Raw genomic sequence first — 21,450 nt, 5'->3', positions numbered from 1 at the left:
AATGATTCTGTGATTCCATGACTGCAAGGGAGAATCCCATTTTGATACAGCTGCACTCCACAGTCTATCTCCTCTAACAGAAAATGTTCAAAAGGAAAGAAAACCTCATACCGGCCAAAATTTTGTAACAGGAATAGGCATTATAAGAAATAGGCATTATAGAATAGGCGTTATAAGAAATAGGCACTATAAGAAATACTTGTCTAGTGTTTTGGCAAAATATTCCACTATTTCTGTCTAGAAGTCTAACTAAATCATCCTGCTTCTCCTTCCAGAACAATGTATTACTTAGTCTATCTGTCAAATAGCATGCTTATTACTTGCTGCCACTATTAATTTTCCTTTGGTATTTGCAAACAACATATAAAATGTTACGAGCAAATTGTACATTTGAGTTTTGGCATTGCACACCACGTCGCTGACTGGATGGCCTGAACAGCATGTTACCATACAACAGCCTAAAACAAAGATCATCATCCTGCAGAATGTTTTCTGCAAGAACCAAGGCAATTTCTTTGCAATGTGAAATCAAAAACCCACTGTGTAGGTCGGCAGGTACCTTGCTCTTTCCAGTCCCTGCATTTCCAGCAGCAAACATGGAGTGACACACTGCCAGTTGCTCTTCCAGTTGAACAGCCTACCACACAGGAGGGATACATAGTGAGACCCTTTGCTCTCCTGTTGTCCTCTTAACAAAGGGAGGGAAGTATGCACAAAAGTTCTCTCTCCTCTCCTTCCTATTCCCTTTAACAGGAAATAGGAACTTAGACCTTCTCAGCACTTATCTCTGCTGTAGCGATGTTGCATCAAGCAACAACATTTGCCTTCCACAAAATGGGAAGAGAGCTGGCTTTTTTTTTCCTTTCTTTTTTTTTAATAAACGTAGTTACTTCAATGAGTGAGAACAAATCTTATCATTTTGCTATACACCTATACACTCCAATATTGTGCCAAACCAGGGATACAGAAGAGTTACCACAAATTTGCCGTCACTTTAGAGGATCACTTCAGCAGAGTGCATTCCAAAGTTAGAACAGTTGTGCACGTATAGTTTGGTAAAATATAATATTAGCCCACTAAAGTAATATTTCTTCCAAAGAATTAGTTCTGTGAGAAGCAGAATGGAAAGAGTCTGGCTGCTTATAAATTTCTGTCTTAGTGAAAAGCATCCACACTGACTTTCTGAAGTATAATAGGAGTGAGTTCATGTTCCTCATTGGTTATCTGATTCGCACAGTTAGCAGAAATCAGAACACCCTAAAGAAGACTGATTGGAAAGTTCACAATACTCCAAGGTATAGCTTATTGTCTTTTGTCCCTGTTGTCAGGATAAAGGAACAATATAGACTGGAGCAGAAAGTCCCTTATAAATCCTGAGGACAGTCACATTTAACCTGCTTGGTTATTACAGTTTCCAAAAAAGCCTAATAAAGGATAGCTGTGTGTTATTGTATACCTCAGATGTAGATGGTGTTTGAAGGACAGTGGGAAAATATTTCCTTAGTAGTCCAAATAACCACAGTTTATTTGGTCCGTACCAAAACGGTGTTTCAATATCTCTAAGTTTCACCTTTTCAACCTGTCTGTAATTTAAATTAAAATTAGTGTTTCAGTTTAGCTTATAGATGAGTAATACTTATGAGTATAAAATCACATGCATGTTTTCAGTAAGCATAGAGTTCTTACTCTTAATTATGCATTGTATTATACAGAAATAGCAGAACACACAGGAAAAAAACACAGGTAATCACACATTCCAAATCTATATCTTCATATTTATATGTTTTGTTTTCTTTTTCCTTCTTCCCCCCCTATAAATAGTCACCAACATTTGCTAAGCTACTGTGTAGAAGAACTTGGTGCAGTAAACAAACATGCTTGTCAGTGGAGACAGCCTTTTTGAAAAGATATATTTTCCTTATGGATATATTTATCATACTGAGTTCCTGTACTGCCATGACAAAATGCCTTTGAAATACCGAGAATTTGAGGATGCCTTATCAATAGTGTAACATACTCAAAAATAACCTTCATGTCTAATACAACCCATTTGCAATTATTTTGATTGAAACTCTTAAGGGGAATAATTAAAGGCAATGAATTCTTTTACTTGGAGAATAAAGCTCTTTTCAGGCTACAAGTCAAGCTCCAGGGTAAATTGTTTAACCATCTGTTCAAATTACAGGTTCCTTATCCCTGGAACATCCAGAGCTGGAAACAGGTCACTGATCAGGCCCATGAAAACTGAGATATCATCTGTCACTATTTTAAGCAAAATGAAGTCTCTTAAGGCTCACATAAGCACCTGGAAAAGGATGGGAAGCCACAGATCACAAGAGCATTAAACCCTTCTCTTTTTAGGATTCTGGTTTTATTCAAAGAGAGAACACCAGGAACAGCTCCTACTCCTGTACGCTTTTAAATGAAGGTTGTACCTGATCCTCAGGTCTGTTCTTGTTTCTCCATTTCAGTAAGCCAGCAGTTACCAGAACTGACTTGATAGCATGAAGTCCCCAGTCACAGTGGTCCTGGAAAAATATTTTAATGAATTTTGTTAGTACAGGAAAATAAACCAAGTGTTAATATATAAGAAAACACTAAGTTTAAAGTGACACCTTTTTGGTCCCTGTTTATGCTGTAGCCTTGCAGTGTTTTTATGCCAGTGTTGGAAGTCTAGCAAAGTAAAAGCATAAAAGGGTGAAATATGTATATCTATCAAATTGCTAATATCCCATCTATCTTTACATGGCACCAGATTTGCACCAGAAGTAAAATGTCCAGGATGATACTTTGAGAATGTGATGTCATGAACTTTTGGATGCATTTCCACCTTGATTCCTCCAGTGACAATCTCACACTAATAGACACCATTTACAGCCACAAGGAGCTGACTCCTCTGGAGGGATGGATTTCAGAAGGAGGCGACACACTGTTCTTCCAGCGCAGATGCAATATGTCTCCTTCCTCTTCTCGCAGATTGAGCATTTACTTGGCTCAAGTTTAAGATGTCAGGGTGCACTCTAAAAAACTCAATAACTTATTAATCCTTAGGTTCAGGTCACTTCGATGTCTGTTATTTTTCTATCACAGGGGTAAGCTGTGGGTAGGAACTACGAAGAAATGATGTCAAATACCAAGTTTTCTTGGGAAGCTGTCCTTTATATTAGTCATTCGCAGCACTTACTCACAGGCTGTATTTAACTACATCCTCATATATCTTCCACTATATTTTAAAGTATTGTATTCAATAGTACTATGCCTCCATGATGAAACAAGGAAAGCAGAAAAATTGCTGCCAAACATCTAATTTGACCTGATGTTAACAGTACTTTTCTGTTTCCAAAAGAGAAGACTGGGTAGACTAGCAACATATTTTACATCAAACACCAAAATTAAAGGACAAGAGACACAGGTAGCTATTCAGCCTAAAAACACCTTAGAAACATATGGTGAGGGAAGGGCTTAAAAAAAAATGTAGATTTTTAGGATAGCTATTCTGAATATAAATTCTTCCTAGGTTAATAATTACTTAGCACTGCTTTATTTTCTTTTTTTTTTTTCTTTTTCTTTTTCTTTTTTTTTTTTAAACAATCCTCCACTGTATTCACTGGCAAAAGTTTAAACAAACATTCACCCAAACAGAATAAATTAATTGTTATTCATAATAATTCCTACCCTGCTTTAAAGTTTTTCTCTTCTCCAAGAGGTAGTTTTTTTTTTTTTCTAATACAAAAACAACAACACAATTTAGTTCAGCCATCCCAGGTACTAGGCAGCAATTTACAATTTTTTAAACATGAAATTAATGCATTACAAATGTACCAAGATCAGAGAAAAGGGCACTTTATTCTAAATTCATATCTAATGATAAAGTAGGGATGGGTATGTGATTTAAAGTGTCTTAAAAATAAAAAGACCATATAATTAAAATAAAATAAAATAAAATAAAATAAAATAAAATAAAATAAAATAAAATAAAATAAAATAAAATAAAATAAACCGCACAACAATTATTATACAATGTCCAGCTACACTGTTTCCAAGTGAATACGTGTTAATTAACACATAGCAAACCCAGAAGCCCAAAGAGACCCTCACCTGTTTAGAGAACAGTTCCCTGCAGAGAGTATACAAGGTGCTAAACTTGCTGGCTAACAAGCACACATCAATAAACCCTTCAACAACCAACAAAATTTCACAGATCAGTTCAATGTCAGGGACAACCATGGCACAGGGTCTAAGGAAGAAAACAAACCCCGTAATCCAGATACACAGATTAGTACTTAAACATGGTAAGAATAAGTCACTTAAATCAAATGACTGATGTGTGCAAACATTTTTAAAAACAGAGCTCAAGAGAGTCACAATTAAGAGTGTCAGTCAAAGCTAACAAGGACCTTACTTCAAAGCAAAAGGAGCTAATTAGGAACCGTTGATTGTTAGCATTCAGTAACATTGCTGTACACAAAGGAGGCAGCTGAGAAATGCAGGGCTTGCAAGACAGGTACTAGGGATACTTCAAGCAGGCAGTCTGCTGCAGTGTCACTTGCCGTGAAGGACCAAAAGATATTGCCAGGAGCTGTGCAGGGTCTGGAAGTCAGGTGCTACACCCTGCCATTGCTGAAATGGCCATATTTTTTTTTTTTTAAAAGGACTTGGATTTTGGGGGTTGTTTAATGCTCTTATACAAGGTTGTGTTTGCCTTTGGAGGTTCCAGTGTTTGTTTGTTTCTTCCTTTTTTATTTTTTTATTTTTTCTCCCCTTAATTTAACCATTAGTTCAAACTTCTGGAACAAAAATACAACTCTAATGATATAATTCACTAAAAGCACTTGTGGGGAAAGATATTGTCCCTCCAATTTTTGCTAAGACCCAACTTAAGGGTCTTATAAGACCGGTTTACAACTGGCCTTACTCAGAATGCTGTAGCAATGCTGCATGCTAGCTGCATCCTTCAGAGCTCAGCTACTGCTACATCTATGTTGCTTTGTCTCGCACCCTGTTACAGCTGGGGAAAGATCCCCCAAGGTTCACGACATTAAGGTCATCTGGATTAGGAGGATTTCACCTCAGAAAATGAGTACAGAGCATTTGAAGAAAAAGCAATCCTTTTGCTAGGAGCAGAGCTTTGCCCCACCTTGCTTGGGATAAAGAGAGGACTGATGGAAACCTCTCTAGTGACAGTCTTTGCAGAGGCAGATGAATTCAAATCCTAACCTCCTCCTTATAAGCAGATGTTGCTTCCTGCTTGTTATAAATTTAGGTCCAAAGAACAAGAAAGCTAATTGCTGCTGCCGCCCAGCCCTGCCATCTGAAGCAGGATGTTTGGTTGGTGAGAGGAGATGTGCCTGAGCAAACAGCTTTCCAACTTTAGCAGACTTCTGTGTCTTTCTGCTGTGAAAGCACGAAGGAGTATGGTGTCATAGGTAAAGCAAAAATAATACAAATACCAAAATGTTGGTCTATTTTAATAGATAAGAAAGTAGCGTCCATTTCAGCTTGCTCACAGAAGCACTAATGTGAGGCCCAGTTCTGCCCTAGGTTTCTATCTTTTAAAAATCAAAGGGGTTTACTGCTCAGAAAAGCAATCCCAGATATCACGTCTATACTCATGCCTCTCCAGACAGCCTGACAATGCCTTGCAGCTTGCCCTATTGAACTTCAATATGTTGAGAAATCAATTCAGTGAATCAAATTGTTCTCAAGTCTTGGTTAAATCAGTGAAAAGCAAGGCAAGAGCATAGATTTCAAGTAACAAGGCAAGTTACAACTTCTTTTTAAGCAAGCTCTGCACTGTTTAAGTCAAAGACCATCATCACATAGTTTAAAGCACAGCTCCAACACTTTGTTGGAATAAATTGGCATCATTAATTCAGTCCCAGAACACCATTTTGATATTAACTCACTGAGTGCAACTTGCAAAACATAGTCAGATCTTTTAAAATCTAAACTTTTTTCCTTGAGAGACTGGTGTTAAGATATAAGGCATAAATATGTACTTTAAGAAAGAGATAACAGGCTGTCCTGCAGTGTCCAAAAGCATATGAAATTGTTTGCTGTGTACCATACTTTTCACAGCTTCTCACCAATCACACATTCAGTAGCTTACTAGGAAAGCATACGGCTTCACTTGGAACTGGTAGTCACAAAACATCTGTGTAGGCATACCTATGCTCATGGCAGAATGTGATAGCTAGGCACTTACACAAGTAGTTAATTTACTAGGTTAAACCAGCTGTAAGGATTCCCATCTATGGAATCTATCCCTACCACTAGACAGCAAACATTCTTGTGTGTGTATGTACATTTTAGTGCTCACAGGTATATGCATATCCTGGGTTCATAGTGATAAATGTTCTAACTGATGATTTCAGTGTAATGGTTTGCCTAAGGAATATCTTTGTTACCTTTACATATATATATATATATACACACACACATATATTTACTGTTGGATTAGATGTAAACAAGTGCATAATACAAAACCAGTCATCAGATGACAAAGGTTCATCTTTCCCAAGATCATGTCTCACAAGGGCCAAAAGCAAACGCTTAGGAAAGTTTATGCTAGCAGAGGAAACATAGTGGGAATTCTCTGGTGGGCACCGGCTTTTAGTAACCTGTCTTTCTACTGTCCAGCATATAATTTGGATAGAAAAGTTTGTACAGTTAGAGCAACAAAGAGTGCCTACAGCTGAAATACGTATATAGAAGGAACTAACTTTTAAAACATGCATTATAAATGCAAAGAACAAGAGTAAAAAAGGAAAATTCTGATGGTTGCTTCTCTGAGGAAAATATAATGAGGTCAGTTCTTCACATGGTACAGGACAGAGGTACACTCACTCAGTAGAGCCAAGGCAGCTGCCAGAACTGAAGATGAAAGCAAGTGTAGAGCACAAGTCCATAAACTCTCTGAGCCTGCCAATAAAACAGGACTGAGACTGGCAGGGATGAGGTGGTCTTGAAAAGGCCAGGAGACAGCACTGCAGAAAAGAAGCAGAGGAAGGAGAATGATGTGGTACAGTGGAAACAAAAGGCCTGTCTCAAAAACACTGGGAAACCCTGGAACCTGAGACTTCTTGAAAAAATGAACCCCAACAAATTTCTGGCCCATACTGTGCAATGATTTTACATGGCAGGACTTGAACAAGACCAGAATTTCAACAGCAAAGCTTTAATTGCATTCCTGTAGGGCCAGGAGGTTACTCACATTTATTACTACATCTTGAAGAGGAAGTTATGTTGACGTAGTATATTACACGGGTGATTTAATGTTATTCTCTACTCCCTTATTGCATTTACAAAAGACTTCAGATGAAATTTGCAAGATTTTACTGATTCAGTATTCATGGTCTGTAAAGGACAAAAGAAAAAAAGCAATGAAAAAATACTTCTTTTTCTTGTCCCTAATTACATTCTGAATCATCTTTACTTGTACTGCCACCACCAACAGAAGTTCTGCTGAGATGCAATTGAATTCAAAGTATCCCCAAGCTCCTGTCAGGACCAAGTTACAGAAAATTAGTTACTTAAGAATCCTAGTCTAAATCCTAAAAGATTTTGAAAATGCTTACAAAAATAAAACCAGCAGATAATTTCATTGGGCTTCTTATTTTTCTGTATCATATCATGATGGAAGTACCAATGCAATTATAAAGGATACATCAGTAGCGACACTTGGAATGAAACTGTCTAGTATCCCAAAAAGTATCTGTTTTTTGTTTGTTTGTTTTAAACACACCAGAGCTCCATTTCTTTATGACAGGAAGATGTCATCTGCACAGAGGTCCAGATTATCATTCCTTGCTCACCTTTTTTAAAGCAGAACAAGTCCTAAAGTCCCCAGCACTGACTACGTCCAGTCAGGAAGCAGAGACAATGTGAGACAGTGCTGTGCTCTGCTTGAAGTCACAGAACCAGCAGCAACCACAGAAACATAGCCTTGCTGCATCACACAAAGGTTCATTGTGGATCACCCTTTGTCTTTCATAGAAGCTAGCAGAAATTATTTTTAAAAAGAAACATAAAAAAAGCAAGCCCAGGAGATGGATATCCTGGGAATATATGCCATATATTCCCCCCACACACAGACACATCAGACAGGATTTACTAAAACAAAACAACAACAAAAACAAAATAAACACATACAAAAACAAACAAAAACTGTCCAAACTCAAACCAGTGGAAAAAAAACACACCCCACAAACCACTCTACCAATTTTATCATCATATTTAATAGCCATGAACTGAACTGAAATATGACTAACCCTTTATTTGACCTTTTTTTATACTTGTGTCATTCTGTAGCCAACTGTTCTGTATTTTAAACTGCACACTGTGTGAAGGTGTTTCTTTTTTTTTAAAAAAAAAAAAAACTCTGCTGCCTAATAGTTTCAGGTAGTGCCTATTTACATTTATATTAGAGACACTGAACAAAAGACGAATCTTTGTCCATCTCCGCTATTATTGGGATAATTTTAGATACCTCTATCAGATTTTCCTCTCCTTACAGGTGTCTTTCCGATTTGTATTTCCAATGTGGCAGATTTTCTAAGTTGGTAAAGAAAACCAGACTACTTAAGTATTCAAAGGAAGCAGAGGTAAGCAAAGGTGAAACAAAATTCAAACAGCAGAAGCTACTCTTCTGAAGCGGGACTAAAATAAATAATATTACAAGTAAACTCTTTGGTTTGATTCAAAGAAAAACAACAGTTTCTGCTTCCTTAAACAAATACATGGGTTTAATATTTATATCTATACTGCTTTCATACTTCGTTCTTGCTACACTAACATGGATGAACTCTGGTAGTCTTTGCTTTTACCTTTCATCTCAGTTCAGAATGGTCCCATGGAAAACCCAGCAACAAAGATGTACTCAAAAGGCCCATGAGATAACAAAAACTGAAGCAAAAGGCCTATTTCTTTTTCTTTTTTTTTTTTCCTTCCCGTAATGCTAGTAGCAGTTAATTTACTATAAGACTAAAATTATTAAATATGCCACTAATATCTTTTTATGAGACCATTTTCACACTGTGTTAATTTTCCCTGAATTAAGCAAAAAGAAGATATCAATAACTATTTCTTGTGGTAATCCTTCAGAGCTGATTCCAAACCCTCTTCCAGCCTAGTGAATGCCATTTCTACATCTCAAACCCACCAGATTTTTGAACAGGTAAGTGCAACCTAGCCTGAGTAGTCAAGAAGTTCTCTCTGCTTTTCTTCATGGGCCACTATCACCTTACTGATGAAGAGACGCACTGTTTTTGCATACAGTTTCACCAAGGTGTTGCAACCAAGACTCTATCTTTGGAAAAAAAAAAAAAAAGCATAAATCTACTCACATAGCATAAATGCTATGTTTTATATTAACAAAATAGGAAGCTCATCTTTTTAATCCTTACAAAAGATTTTCTTCGTATCAACATTTTTTACAAGCTTGAACTGAGAGTTTTTCTGTTTGTTTGCTTTTCTTCTTTTTTTCCCCATTTTCTCTTTCCACACTGCTTCTTCAGTAGGATTTAATTCTGAGGAGCCTTTCCCAATTACTGGGATACCAGATATTGTTTTGCTTTACATATCCATTTGACTGAAGCACACAGACCTACTGTCTTAGAGCTCCAAATATAAAAGCCTGAAGTTTTTCTGTTCTGCAGAGACAGAGTAAACACAGACAATACAGTCTTTCCTATGTCTCCAGGCACTCAAATGTAGCTGTGTCTTGGAGAAACTATCTCTAAGAGGCAAGCTGCATATATTTGCCCATTCAATCTCTGGCTTCCCTGCTGAGACAATCAATCATTAGAACTACATGCAACATCAATTTTATGCAATGTGAATGCTTATCCATTCAGCACTGTTGTGAGAACAATAAGTTATTGTCTCAAAAGCTGCTGATCTGTTCTTTCTGACCTACCACTGCCCAGTTAGTATGCATACTGGCTGGCCAATTAGCAAACATGAGGCTCAAAAACAGCTAAACCCATGTTCAGCTGATAGGGGACATGGGAGAGAGCTTGAGGTCTGGAGAGGTGTGCCTTAAAGGATTAGAGAGGAGGAGAACTGAAATTGTTATGGAAATGCAGAAGAGAGAAGTATGAGGAACATAACATTTAACTATAGGGTTCATTAGTACGAACTATTAGTATGGGTTCAACGTTCTGTGGCTTTCAGCACAATTTTTCTTTTTTGATTGCTCCTAAACACTTAACTCTCTACACTTCTTTATAAGCTTCCACACAAAGGGCAACTAGATTATTTATTAAGTTAGTAGTTTATTAAGCAGCTCTGAGCAATGTAATAATGATAACAATATTTTGAAATTTGGAAAAGATATTTGTAATTTTTTATTATGATTTTTTTTAAAGTTTCCATTTTAAAAAGTGACATTTTATGCCAGTCTAAGTGTCTATTTAATCTACATCCCAAAGAAGGGAAAATTCATGAACTAAAATTCATATAACTCAATGTACCTGACCACTGCAACCACACTCTTCGCGGAAAGGAACATGCCCCTTTTCTCTGCTGTACATTCCAAAGGCGGTATTTGTAGATTCCTCTACATGCTCTTGAAAATGTTTCTTCACATTCAATTGATTGTAGCAAGTAAAATGCACCAAATGGTGGGGTGATTAACAGCACTTCAATTGTAAGTTTTAAAAACAATAGATTTTTTTTTTAAATGGTATTTTGATAACATTAGAACACTTATGGCAATGAAACAAATAAGAAGAATATTTCTGATTCCTCTGGTGGCACAGCCTGACACGGCAACACTGACTGTTGCATGATTACTACATAAGAGGTTTTTATGGGAAAAGCTGGGTGGAAACGCTCACAGAGCAAGTAGTGAATAGAGTTAATGACACTATTGTCAGTTGTCAAAGAGACTGAAGGTCTAAGCTCAATATGAAACAGATGTCTTGAAATTGTTATTAATTATGGTTAGTGATTATTTCACAAAAAAACCCCGTTGATTTAGGTCTAAATGCCTTGTGTAACAACACACCTCTCCAAAGACCATAGATTTTGAAGATCACTGTCTACACACTGGCATGGTCTATTCCTGACAAGTAGAACAGAAGATTGTCCGGCTGCTCTTCTTATATATAACATAGAGCAATTAATGGATGAAACAAGTCACTAAGATTTAGTTGTGTAAAGTAGATGGGAGAATCTATGATCATGTCCAAAAAGGCTCAACATTCAGGCCTATCAAATAATTCATCCTCTGGGAAAATATCAGTTCTTCTGTTACATGTCTCATCCCTCCTAAAACAACTTTGCCTGAGACACACCAATAGCTCTAGTACTCAGAGAATTAATGGCCATAGCTGGATCATCACTGAGGCCAGGAATATCATCTGGCATGTACATATATCTGGCATGTAGAGTATAGAGCTTCTGAAATGAAAAATGCCTGTGTTTTAATACAAACTGGTCTCAAAATGTCACAAAATCTAACAAATTACTGTTGAAGGAGAGAAAACAAGGATAGCTACAAAAACATTGCTGACATTAATGGTCAGCAGTAAAGCCATTAACAACGTTACAAAGACCATGGATCTCTCAGTCTTACTTATCACCACTACACATAACATTTCTGAAATTTGATCAGTCAGCACCAGAAGCAGAATTCATTTGATGATCTTATTGGCCTTTTCCATTTCTAATTCCTGCAAAGTTATGATCCATACAAATTCAAATCATACACAGCTAAATTTTCAGTAAGAGACAGCACAAGATTTCTAATATCTCAGAATGATGGTTTAATCTCTCCTTGATGAAGACCTTGTACCTCTCCTAGCTGTCAGGAAATGGTTACTGCCTTTCTTCAGAAATGTGAAATTATTTTGTATAAGTAAATTAACACTCAACATTCAAAAATAAAGGTGAGGTACTATGATACTATCTTCTCACATCATAACCTGGAAATATATCCTTCTATAGACAACATGAAGTACAAAAATGTGCAAAGAATTTTACCTGTTCCAGCTGTGTTCCTATTGGAAGAATAGCTAGCAAGTCTGTTGAAGAAACAAAATAGAAGTGAGGAAACGCTATGTGCTTGGTTTCTAAATATCCACCCAGAGCTTTTTCCCAAAGAGGAAGTCTGAAAGAAAACAGAAATTTTAATGATACTTGACTTCAACCACCCTAAAACCAAGAATTCTCTTCCAGTTAAGGAGGAAATCAGACGAAACAGTAAAACAGAACAATGCAGTCTACTTTTAATTTTAAGTACCAACAATAGATCCAGCTGTAAGAAACAGCTGGAAAGTGGCAAACTTTACATATTTTCAAAACAGCTCTTTTCACTCCTTCAGACCAAGAAGTCTATGAGAACGGAAAGTTACCGGAGAATTCTCCGAGAAAGTACATTTGGCTACATGGAAACTCCTCTTCAACTCTTCCAAAGAGTCCAGCCTTAGAAAACAAGGGTCAAGAAGATTTCTTTTTGACAGGGCAGATATTTATAGATAAAATAAATTTTTGAAAATGCAAAACCCAATGAACCACTGTATTGAGAGTGTGAAGTGACTCCTAAGATACATTTTCATGTGTGAATAATAACAAACACAAAAATAAATGCTGGTATTGACACTAGAAGTATTAAGCTTCAAAATGCTCAATTACATGCCTATCTGCAGGGGAAATAAGACAAACACCACATTTATTTGTGCATGACATATCTGCTGAAAGTGGGAAATGAAGACTCTCAGCTACAAGTTTGTGTGTAGGGAGAAAATAAATTTGATAAAAACTGAAAATATTTTTAAGACATTTGAAAAAGTTTACATCATGCAATTCATAAATAACAAAATAATACCTCAAATGTAATTAATCATACAAAAAACTGTACAAGTCCAGTACCTCAAATAGCAATGAATGACAAAAATATATCATATAATTTCAAAACTGTACAAAAAGCAAGCATGACTTGACACCCCTCATTTCCCGACTATTCCAGAACTGTATTTCCAACTCATGGTCATACTGGAAATTTTACCTGTGCTGCAAATCTTCAATTTTTCATACATCTATGGCTTGGTGGTAACTTCTATCACATTTTTGTTTTTGTTGTGTCATTCCTGTACAGAATTGTGAGGAAATTAGTTACAACAGGTGGAATTCCCCTCACATTTTTTCCAATTCATACCATTTAGTATAATGGGACAAAGAAAGCACAGGGAAAAGGAAGTGGAAGAAGGAACCTCACCAGCTCAAGATTCTGTGTTTTTTTTTTTTTTTTTAAATGACAAAAGAAGAAAATCCACAACCATTTATTTTCACAATGTTTACACTGAACATGAAGAAAATGAAAAAGGAACTCAGGCAACTGAGTTCTTCTTTGAACAGCCATTGAAGAAAAACAAACACTGCTTTGATTATACTATTAGATCTCTTCTAACAAAATGACAGATTACACCAAAAACATTAACTTGTATGACAATTCTGCTTATATGTGAAAGACCCATGCCTTCTTCAATATGCATCATGAAGAAAAGCATGCATGTTAAATGCCATGACTAATTTCATCATTCTTAACAAGGTTTTCAACTAATGCAAAGGTGTGAATGTAGGGTTTTTTTGTGTGTATAGTTAGACATGTTGCAGCCCATATTGCTTATGCTGCAGATTTAAACAATTAGAAATTTATTTGAAGTTTTAAATGTAGAACCTATGAAATGATCATTATCATAACTTAGCTTTTCAGAAACACATCTAGTGAAAAGTGAGATCTCAGAATTTTCCCTGACATATGTAGACTGAATTATAGGTATGTTCATAATGCAAGTTACTCTCTTTACTCAACAAGGGTTCACTGACTTTTTTTGTTTGGTCAGAATGAACAATTAAGACGTGATATTTTGTGTAAGTGAAAATGCTTAGGCTGATCTGCTGTCATTTTTGGTCATTAATAAACAGTATATCATAACCTTATATTTCACCTATCACTGTCATAAATTATATGAAGTTTCACAGAAAGGATTTCCTTAACTGAGAAGTATCATATCTCTGTGCAACTCCGGGAGATTAAAAAGCTAACAAAGAGTAACTAAAAGAAGATATTAAAGTCATGTGAAGGAACCATCCACAGAACTTTTTCCACTACTGAGGTCTGTGATAATGTGCCAATCTGCATGCCAGTCCATGTGAAAGGAAAACAAGGCAAATAAATACTTTAATTTTAATAATAAAGAACGCAGACTACACCTAAGTATACTTTCTGCAATAACATTAACTCAATGGGTTAGAAACAAACCTATCAAAGAAATTCTCAGACTAAACTGTCAACATGGTATTGTTTAAAAATATCTGCTTAATTGCTCACTCTATATAATTCAAATACAAGACATAAATTAACATAACACACTCACTCTACTTACTCTGAAGCCTGTATTGATTTCGTTAAGTCTATGTACATCTTCAGGCAAATGGCTTCTGATTTCATCAGAGACAATGAAAATACTTCCTAGATGAGCCCATGTGTATTGAACTTCCATCCAAATGGAAATGACAGAATCTGCCACATTTCATTTATTTTGTCAACCTTTCATTTGTTCAGTGAAATACACCACATATTTACTTTTCAGTATTGTTTGTAGCTGAACCTAGAAAGACAAAAAAAAAACTTCAAAAAATGCACTAATCAAAATAATTTATCAGAGGAAATAGGGCTAAGGTGAGTTCAATAAATTCTCTTGTTATTACTGTATATCATAACAGAACACATCTTTAAATGCTGCACATGGACAGCATATTATCGAATAATAAAAAAATCTAAGAAAACATAAGTTTAGAAAGCTGTAATTTCATTAACTCCTACATCAAGACAGGACTTTTCTTAGAATATGTACAGTTACATAGCATGCATATAATTTCACAGGACTAACATCTGGAGAAAATGTAACTCACTAACAAAGATTCATGAAAAAAGTTTTTAACTAACCAAGCATATCAAAGGAACAACTAATAATGATATACTAATAGTATTTCTATTAAGCTTTTACTTGTTTTTTTTTTTTTTTTTTTTTTTTTTTTTTAATCTAGAGTTTCAAGCAGCTGTTCAATTGACTTTATTAAAGGAGCTCTGTTGCTGTGATGTTCTCCATAAGAAAATTCCAAGGCAGCCCACATTTGGCTGATTTTTGCAAAAATCTGGAAACAACGACAGTAATTATAACCTCTGTCAACAGTCTCCCTACAAACTAATTCCTAAAGAATTTACTAGTAGGCTGATGCTTCAGGTGGCTTATTTATTTCCTTTCTTTCCATTTTTACTTTGCCCCTCATTTCCTCTGGTCATTATCAAGAAACCTTCTCTTTGCTATCCAGGAAAGTTTCTAGCCACATTGCTTGCTTTTCTTCTAAATATTTAATATGAATTATTACTTGTAAGTATTTCCTGTCTCAGACAAAACAGAGAACTCTTTATGCTTAGTGCTGCTCTTAAACTCAGCAGGGAGAGAAACACCTACTGAACAAACCTCTAATTTAGCAAGCGAGGTATGCCCCCAGGGAGTGCCCCCAGGGAGTGCCCCCAGGGAGTCGGGTCCTTTTGTCTGAGCAGAGACCACAGATTCTCTTCTCAGTACTTGAGATGGCTCTGTCTAAACCCTGAATCACTGTTCCACTTCCACATTGAATGGCTGGCAGCAGCAGCACTACCACATGCCTGAGTGTACTTTTGCAGATATGTAGACTATGAAAGACCATTACTGGGGTCTCTTTAACTGAATACTTACTCCCATCACTTTCTTGACCTGGTATCATGTCTCTCTGACTGCAGAATTTTGCTTCTCCAATATTCCTCTCAAGGATGATATCAGATTCTTCACCTTTAACTCCAAGCCTCTACATGCATCCCAGACACAAACCTTATTATCCAAAGAATATATTTCCTATGGAATAGGATAAAAATAGCTACAATAATTACTTGTTATTAACAGCCACCTTAGAATAAACTAGTTGAAAGATCACGTAGTATAACTGCCTGACCACGACTAACCAAAAGTTAAACCATGTTATTGAGGGCATTGTCCAAATGCCTCTTGAACACTGACAGACCTGGGGCATCAACCACCTCTCTAGGGAGCCTGTTCCTCTGTTTGGCCACCCTCAAGGTAAAGAGATTTTTGTTTCTACTGTTGATTACTAAGAAAACTACCTTGTTGATAACTGAGAAAAAATGATGAGATTTGTCAGAAAGCTCTATTTTCCTGTTTCACATGCAGATGTTTGGGACAGCACAAGTCTGTGGAAGATTTTATTGGGGTCAGTAGATAAAGCAAAAGCTCTGAAAATTTACTTTCCAGTATGATACTTTAAATAATAAATAACAACTATTAACACAATGATTTTATAATTCCAGTTGGATCAGAGCCATTTATTCCATTGCAGCTCCAACGACTTAAACGATGTTCTTATTATATCACTGCAGATAAAAGTATCCATAAATTCAATAACCCTCTGTGAATAGGAGTTCTGGATATAAGGGAGAGTTCTGTGTACACCTGAGTGTGATGAACATGACACAAGCGATCAGCTGACGACCAGCAGTGGCAGTGATCAGCATCTTCCCTATTCCATGATCTGGCATATATGCCATAGTGAATGATGTGAAAGCAGAAGGTCAACACAGTGATCTCAGTCTTGTCCTTGCTTTTATTACCCCTACCACAGCACATTATTCCTGGTATCATGTAATGAAACCTATTTATTTCTGAGTGAAATACATACATGAATAAGGAGAAATATACCCATTAGGTTCAAGACTTTCTTAATTCAGTACTCAAGTTTAATATTGTCTGTGAATTACAGCTACTCCTTTAGTGTCCTCCAAATCATCTGGGGTGCTTCTGTTCTTATTTTTATTTCATTCTTCCTCTGTCCCATTGAAACTCTCTTCTGTAAGACTACTACCAACAACACATTGCAAATACTTCAAACAAAGTACCTTCCCTTTGAAAAAATGAGTGTCTTTGCTGAAGCTATGAAGCTAATCCAACTACTCTGGAGCTATGTCTAAGAGTAGAGCAGATAAACCTCTGCAAATTCAATTTGTCTCTAAAAATAATGACTTTCATCTGGTCATTTATTATTCTTTCATTATTTGTTCACACACCTCCACTATTCAGAAAAGTGACAGCATGGATTTACCATGTTCCTCCGCATGGATTGGAAACTCAGCCAGAAGAATAAAGTTTTAAAGGGAAGCCCCAAACCAAAACATGTTCCAGAACATTCAGTTTGGACATGAGCAACAAATCCACTGAAATATCAAAGTGGGTGGGAAGAGTGAGGAAGGGGTGGCACCAAGAGAGATAAATTGTACAAGCAGACAGCTATGGAACCTGCCTTGGCAAACCTTCTGAGCTCTACATCCATCTGTTCCCCATTAATCTGTCTCCACTGGGTTTTAGTCCAATCATCAGTGATGCTCAGAAACAGAAAGTACAGATAAAAGTGTCAACAACATTTGGTACAAACAAGCTTCTGCTATATATATCTGCTATAATAGATAGATAGATGCAGGGGGAAGGCCTAGCATGCAGAAATACCTTCTGGACCTTATTACTTGTTTCCAACCCTATACCACCACTACCTAGAAAGCACGCAAAATAATCCATCTTCTCAAAATCCAAGCCAAAAGCTAAGCATTTAAACTATTTCATACTTCAGTTTCTGATAGTGCCATAAAGGTACACATATGAATACTTATTAAACACACCCATACGAGGCAGCTGGGAGATGTGAGGGAATGTGCCCCATTCTCTCTTCATGGCAATAAAAATATTACACACACACGCATACACACACAAAAAAAGTAGTATATATATTTCTAATCTTGCCCATGAAAACCAACATCTTGATGTAAATAGAACTTCAAATGGCTGATTTCCCATACAACCTTTTTCTGGATTCAGAATCTGAGATATAACCATTGGTGAATTGGCTTTGCTTGTAGCCTTTTACATTTTTCTCAGTTCTGAAGTGGAACTTCGTGAAGTTTTACTCACTGATTTTAATTATTCCAGCAAACTATCGGTATTAAATAAGCTTAAAGTAAAACTGCAAAAGTTGTTTTTCTTTGGGATTATCTTGAAATTTGTTAACCTGAGAATAGAAATATTTTTAATCTGGTTTTCCTAAAACATAGCAGCTATAATTTCAAAAACAAAAGGAATATGAAATTATTCAATATTAAAAACTTAAAAAAAATAAATCAATACTATAAGCACTTCTAGGATCAAATGAAGAACATAACATTCAGAATATATTTTAACCTTTCCTTTTTCTTTTAATACCTTTCCAAAAACAAATTTACATTAATATAACCATTCATATCCCACACTTTCTTGAGCAACTGTATTTCTTTTCAACACTGAAGCACTTATTCCAGACTACAAGTAAAAGAAACAAAATTTTGCAGATTCTTGCATTAATAACAATTCTTTATTCAGAGAGTGGTGTGGCACTGGAACAGGCTGCCCAGAAAAGCTGTGGATGTCCCATCCCTGGAAGTGTTCAAGGCCAGGCTGGATGGGGCTTTGGGCAACCTGCTCTAGTGGGAGCTGTCCCTGCCCATGGCAGGGGGTTGGAAGTAGATGGTCTTTAAGGTCCCTGCCAACTCAAGACATTCAATGATTCTACATATCTTTTTCAAGTTACTCAAAGCTAAATGGGCTATACATGATTCTGGTTATCAGTCTAGTGGATATTCCCCTACTCATCTTCCTAAGATATTAAGTTTCCATTATGTGCAGGTTACAGAATTCAGTATGACATCCGAGATAGAAACTCAAAGCACAGACACAGAGAGAGAAATATTCAGCAAATTTAAATCAGGCTTGCATAAAAAGGACAACTTCATTCTGCTGCTCACAGTTGCAGAAGTGTGTGAAAGCATGAGTAATCCTTTGGAAATTAGTGGGACTACGCTTCTATAAACTGTGCAACTGAGAAAACACATGAGGCTCAGGATTTCAAGACATGTTATTAAATGAGTTTGTAACTAAAAATAAACTTCTTGCCATTTACAATTAATTGGATTCAAGCATAAGAGAAGAAACTGAACCTGATAATATTCTATTTTCAGGTGGTCTGCTAACCTTTTCATTTGGGCAGACATTCAGAAAATATCACCCAGGAGTTCGTCAAAGGTCATAAAAGCCATCACCAGCCTCTTTATCTAGAGAAGATTTAAATTGAATATCTGTGGCATTAAGGATCATTTGTGCTTGAGAAACTGGAACTGGCTTCAAACTTTCTTCTGTGTTCTCCAAAAAGAAGTCTGAAGACTGCATTAGAGTGTTATATAAGCCATCAATCATAATGTCATCCATGTAACTCTTCCTAGAGACTGAGGAAGAATCTACTTTGAAGAGCTTTAAATTTCCCTGAATAAGGAAACAAACAAGCCTTCTCACAATTAAAAAAACATTTTATTTTATGATTGTGTTAATGTATGCCTTCATTCAGCAAGCTTCCTTGTTTTTATACTATTTTATAAAGTTGATGTATAGTACAAAACAACAGTAATAGTTCTTGTATCTGTAGTGTAGAAGACTCTTGAACCTCCTTGTAATCACATTTACACTAGCAAAACTGTACAAGGGTTAAGTATCTCTTGCACTGAGGTTGGTAAAAAGCTGGTACAAAGCTGTCATACAATACAGCAGCTTTGATATTACACATTCTATAAGAATACCTCTGCACATTTGTACTGCATTCCAGTACTAACCTTTGTTATATTTAACTAAGCATTAAAAAGAAACCCTTATTTTGATTTCCTTCTTAAATAAATATCAATAGTATAAATAAAGGCAATAATACAAAATAAGATCTGAATCTGAACTCAAGCATATTCTTTAGATACTAAGATTAATGTTGATAACAAACAAAAAATTATTGCAATAGAAACAAAAGCAGGTCCCTCAAGAAAATTTTGCAAAAAAGGGGCAAGGAGTCAAAAATCCTGCTTCTGCGTTCACATCTCTTTCAAGTTCTTTGATTCAGGTTTACTGTATCACTAGTAGTTATGTAGCACAGAAGCCATTGTTTAAGGATATTATAATTGGACATAGCATTTATAAATAAATTTTATGTATATTTTTAATTAATCATATATATATTATAATCATATAAGCAAGCAATAGTGAAATTTCAAATCAAGATTATTTTACAATATATTCAGTACAAAAAAAGTGTTTCTGGATGACTTCTCCAGATACAGAAATGATTTTTATCTATGGGGATCATGGGAACAACATACCTAGGGGCACATAAATAGGACAGCAGCAGTACCGTGATCTCAGCTTGCCAGTCATTCCCAATCTACCAACTTAAAATGCACTTTTCAATTAATGCACTTTTCAAATTTTGCTAAAATTCTTCCCTTCTTCATATTTGTCTTCAAATGTGAGTCTTAATGAACTTTTACATAGATTGTGTAATTACACAGATAACTGAATAAAAACATAGAAATGATAAGAGTAGTAGTAGTCAAATATTTAACACCCAAATCAAAGTACAGCTCACTTGGCCATTACCTCTACAAGACAGGTGGTAGATATTAGTAGAAGCATATATTAGTAGATGCCATTTAGCAGCATTTTGCATATTTTAGCAATTCTTTCTCCTTTGCCATCCAGGTATAGTAGAGCTGCTTTTTTTTTTTTTTTTTTTTTTTTTTTTTTTACCATTCCTGAAAAAGAGTACATGCTCCATTCAAGCATTCATAACCAGGTGGATTAGTTCTAGTGTTGTCCTTTGGCTGTTGAACTCTCTGCAAATCACACCCTAACGTTTTCACATTAGATACATTCCTAGCAGGTTTCCACCTGCTATGTGCACATTCTGCTTCTTTCAGCTGGTCATCAATAGTTCCCAGCTCTGTTTCAATCAGGGGATATTCTACCTCCAAAGCAGTCCGCATTAGTCTATTGTACAGCTGAGCAACAGGTTCAAGGTTTCCAACAAACTGTTCACAGGAGAGACATGCACAGGATGAAATCCCTTGAATGTCTCACACATAACATTATGCGCTTTGCTTAGCAAGACAGCTATTTGAGAGAGGTCCTTTCACACTTGAACAGTACCAAAGTGAAACTATGGCCCCTGAATTCGCCGACACAGAACAGGAGGCTGGGTGCAGGGCAAGCTAGAGGAAGACAAGTGGATCCGCAGCCTGAAAGAACCAGGCTGGCAGTGCCCCCAGGTACTTCACACTCGTCTGTGGCCAGTATTGTAAGCTGAAAGGTAAGCTGCAGATAGGATTCTGTTTGGCGAGGATGTGGTATTTCCTTTGAACAAGCAAAACAGTGGGATAGTTAGAGCTGTGCATGTGCTCACACACACATGCAAGTTGCAACAGGGCAGGGAGGGTGGGGAGCAGAAAAAAACAAAAATACATCCCACATTGCTAACATATCACCCAGTCATAAA

General features: G+C 36.3%; 1 protein-coding gene across 1 annotated transcript in view; it reads right to left on the bottom strand.

The window, feature by feature from the left end:
• The window catches only part of DNAH11 (dynein axonemal heavy chain 11), a 139,000-nt gene that overhangs the window by 93,220 nt on the left and 24,330 nt on the right, over window positions 1-21,450 (bottom strand). The window contains exons 6-14 of the mRNA XM_080577863.1: window positions 15,750-15,905; window positions 14,391-14,615; window positions 13,010-13,091; window positions 11,986-12,112; window positions 7,214-7,356; window positions 6,847-6,986; window positions 4,099-4,237; window positions 2,436-2,528; window positions 1,457-1,583 (exon numbers count right to left, since the gene is read on the bottom strand). The gene's annotated coding sequence lies outside the window, so the exon portion shown is untranslated. The remainder of the gene's footprint in view (window positions 1-1,456; window positions 1,584-2,435; window positions 2,529-4,098; window positions 4,238-6,846; window positions 6,987-7,213; window positions 7,357-11,985; window positions 12,113-13,009; window positions 13,092-14,390; window positions 14,616-15,749; window positions 15,906-21,450) is intronic.

Source organism: Anser brachyrhynchus (genome assembly GCF_964034855.1).
Source record: "Anser brachyrhynchus genome assembly, chromosome: 2".
NCBI lineage: Eukaryota > Metazoa > Chordata > Aves > Anseriformes > Anatidae > Anser > Anser brachyrhynchus.
Note: the sequence above shows the minus strand (reverse complement) of the source record. Positions and strands in the feature narration are given on the sequence as shown.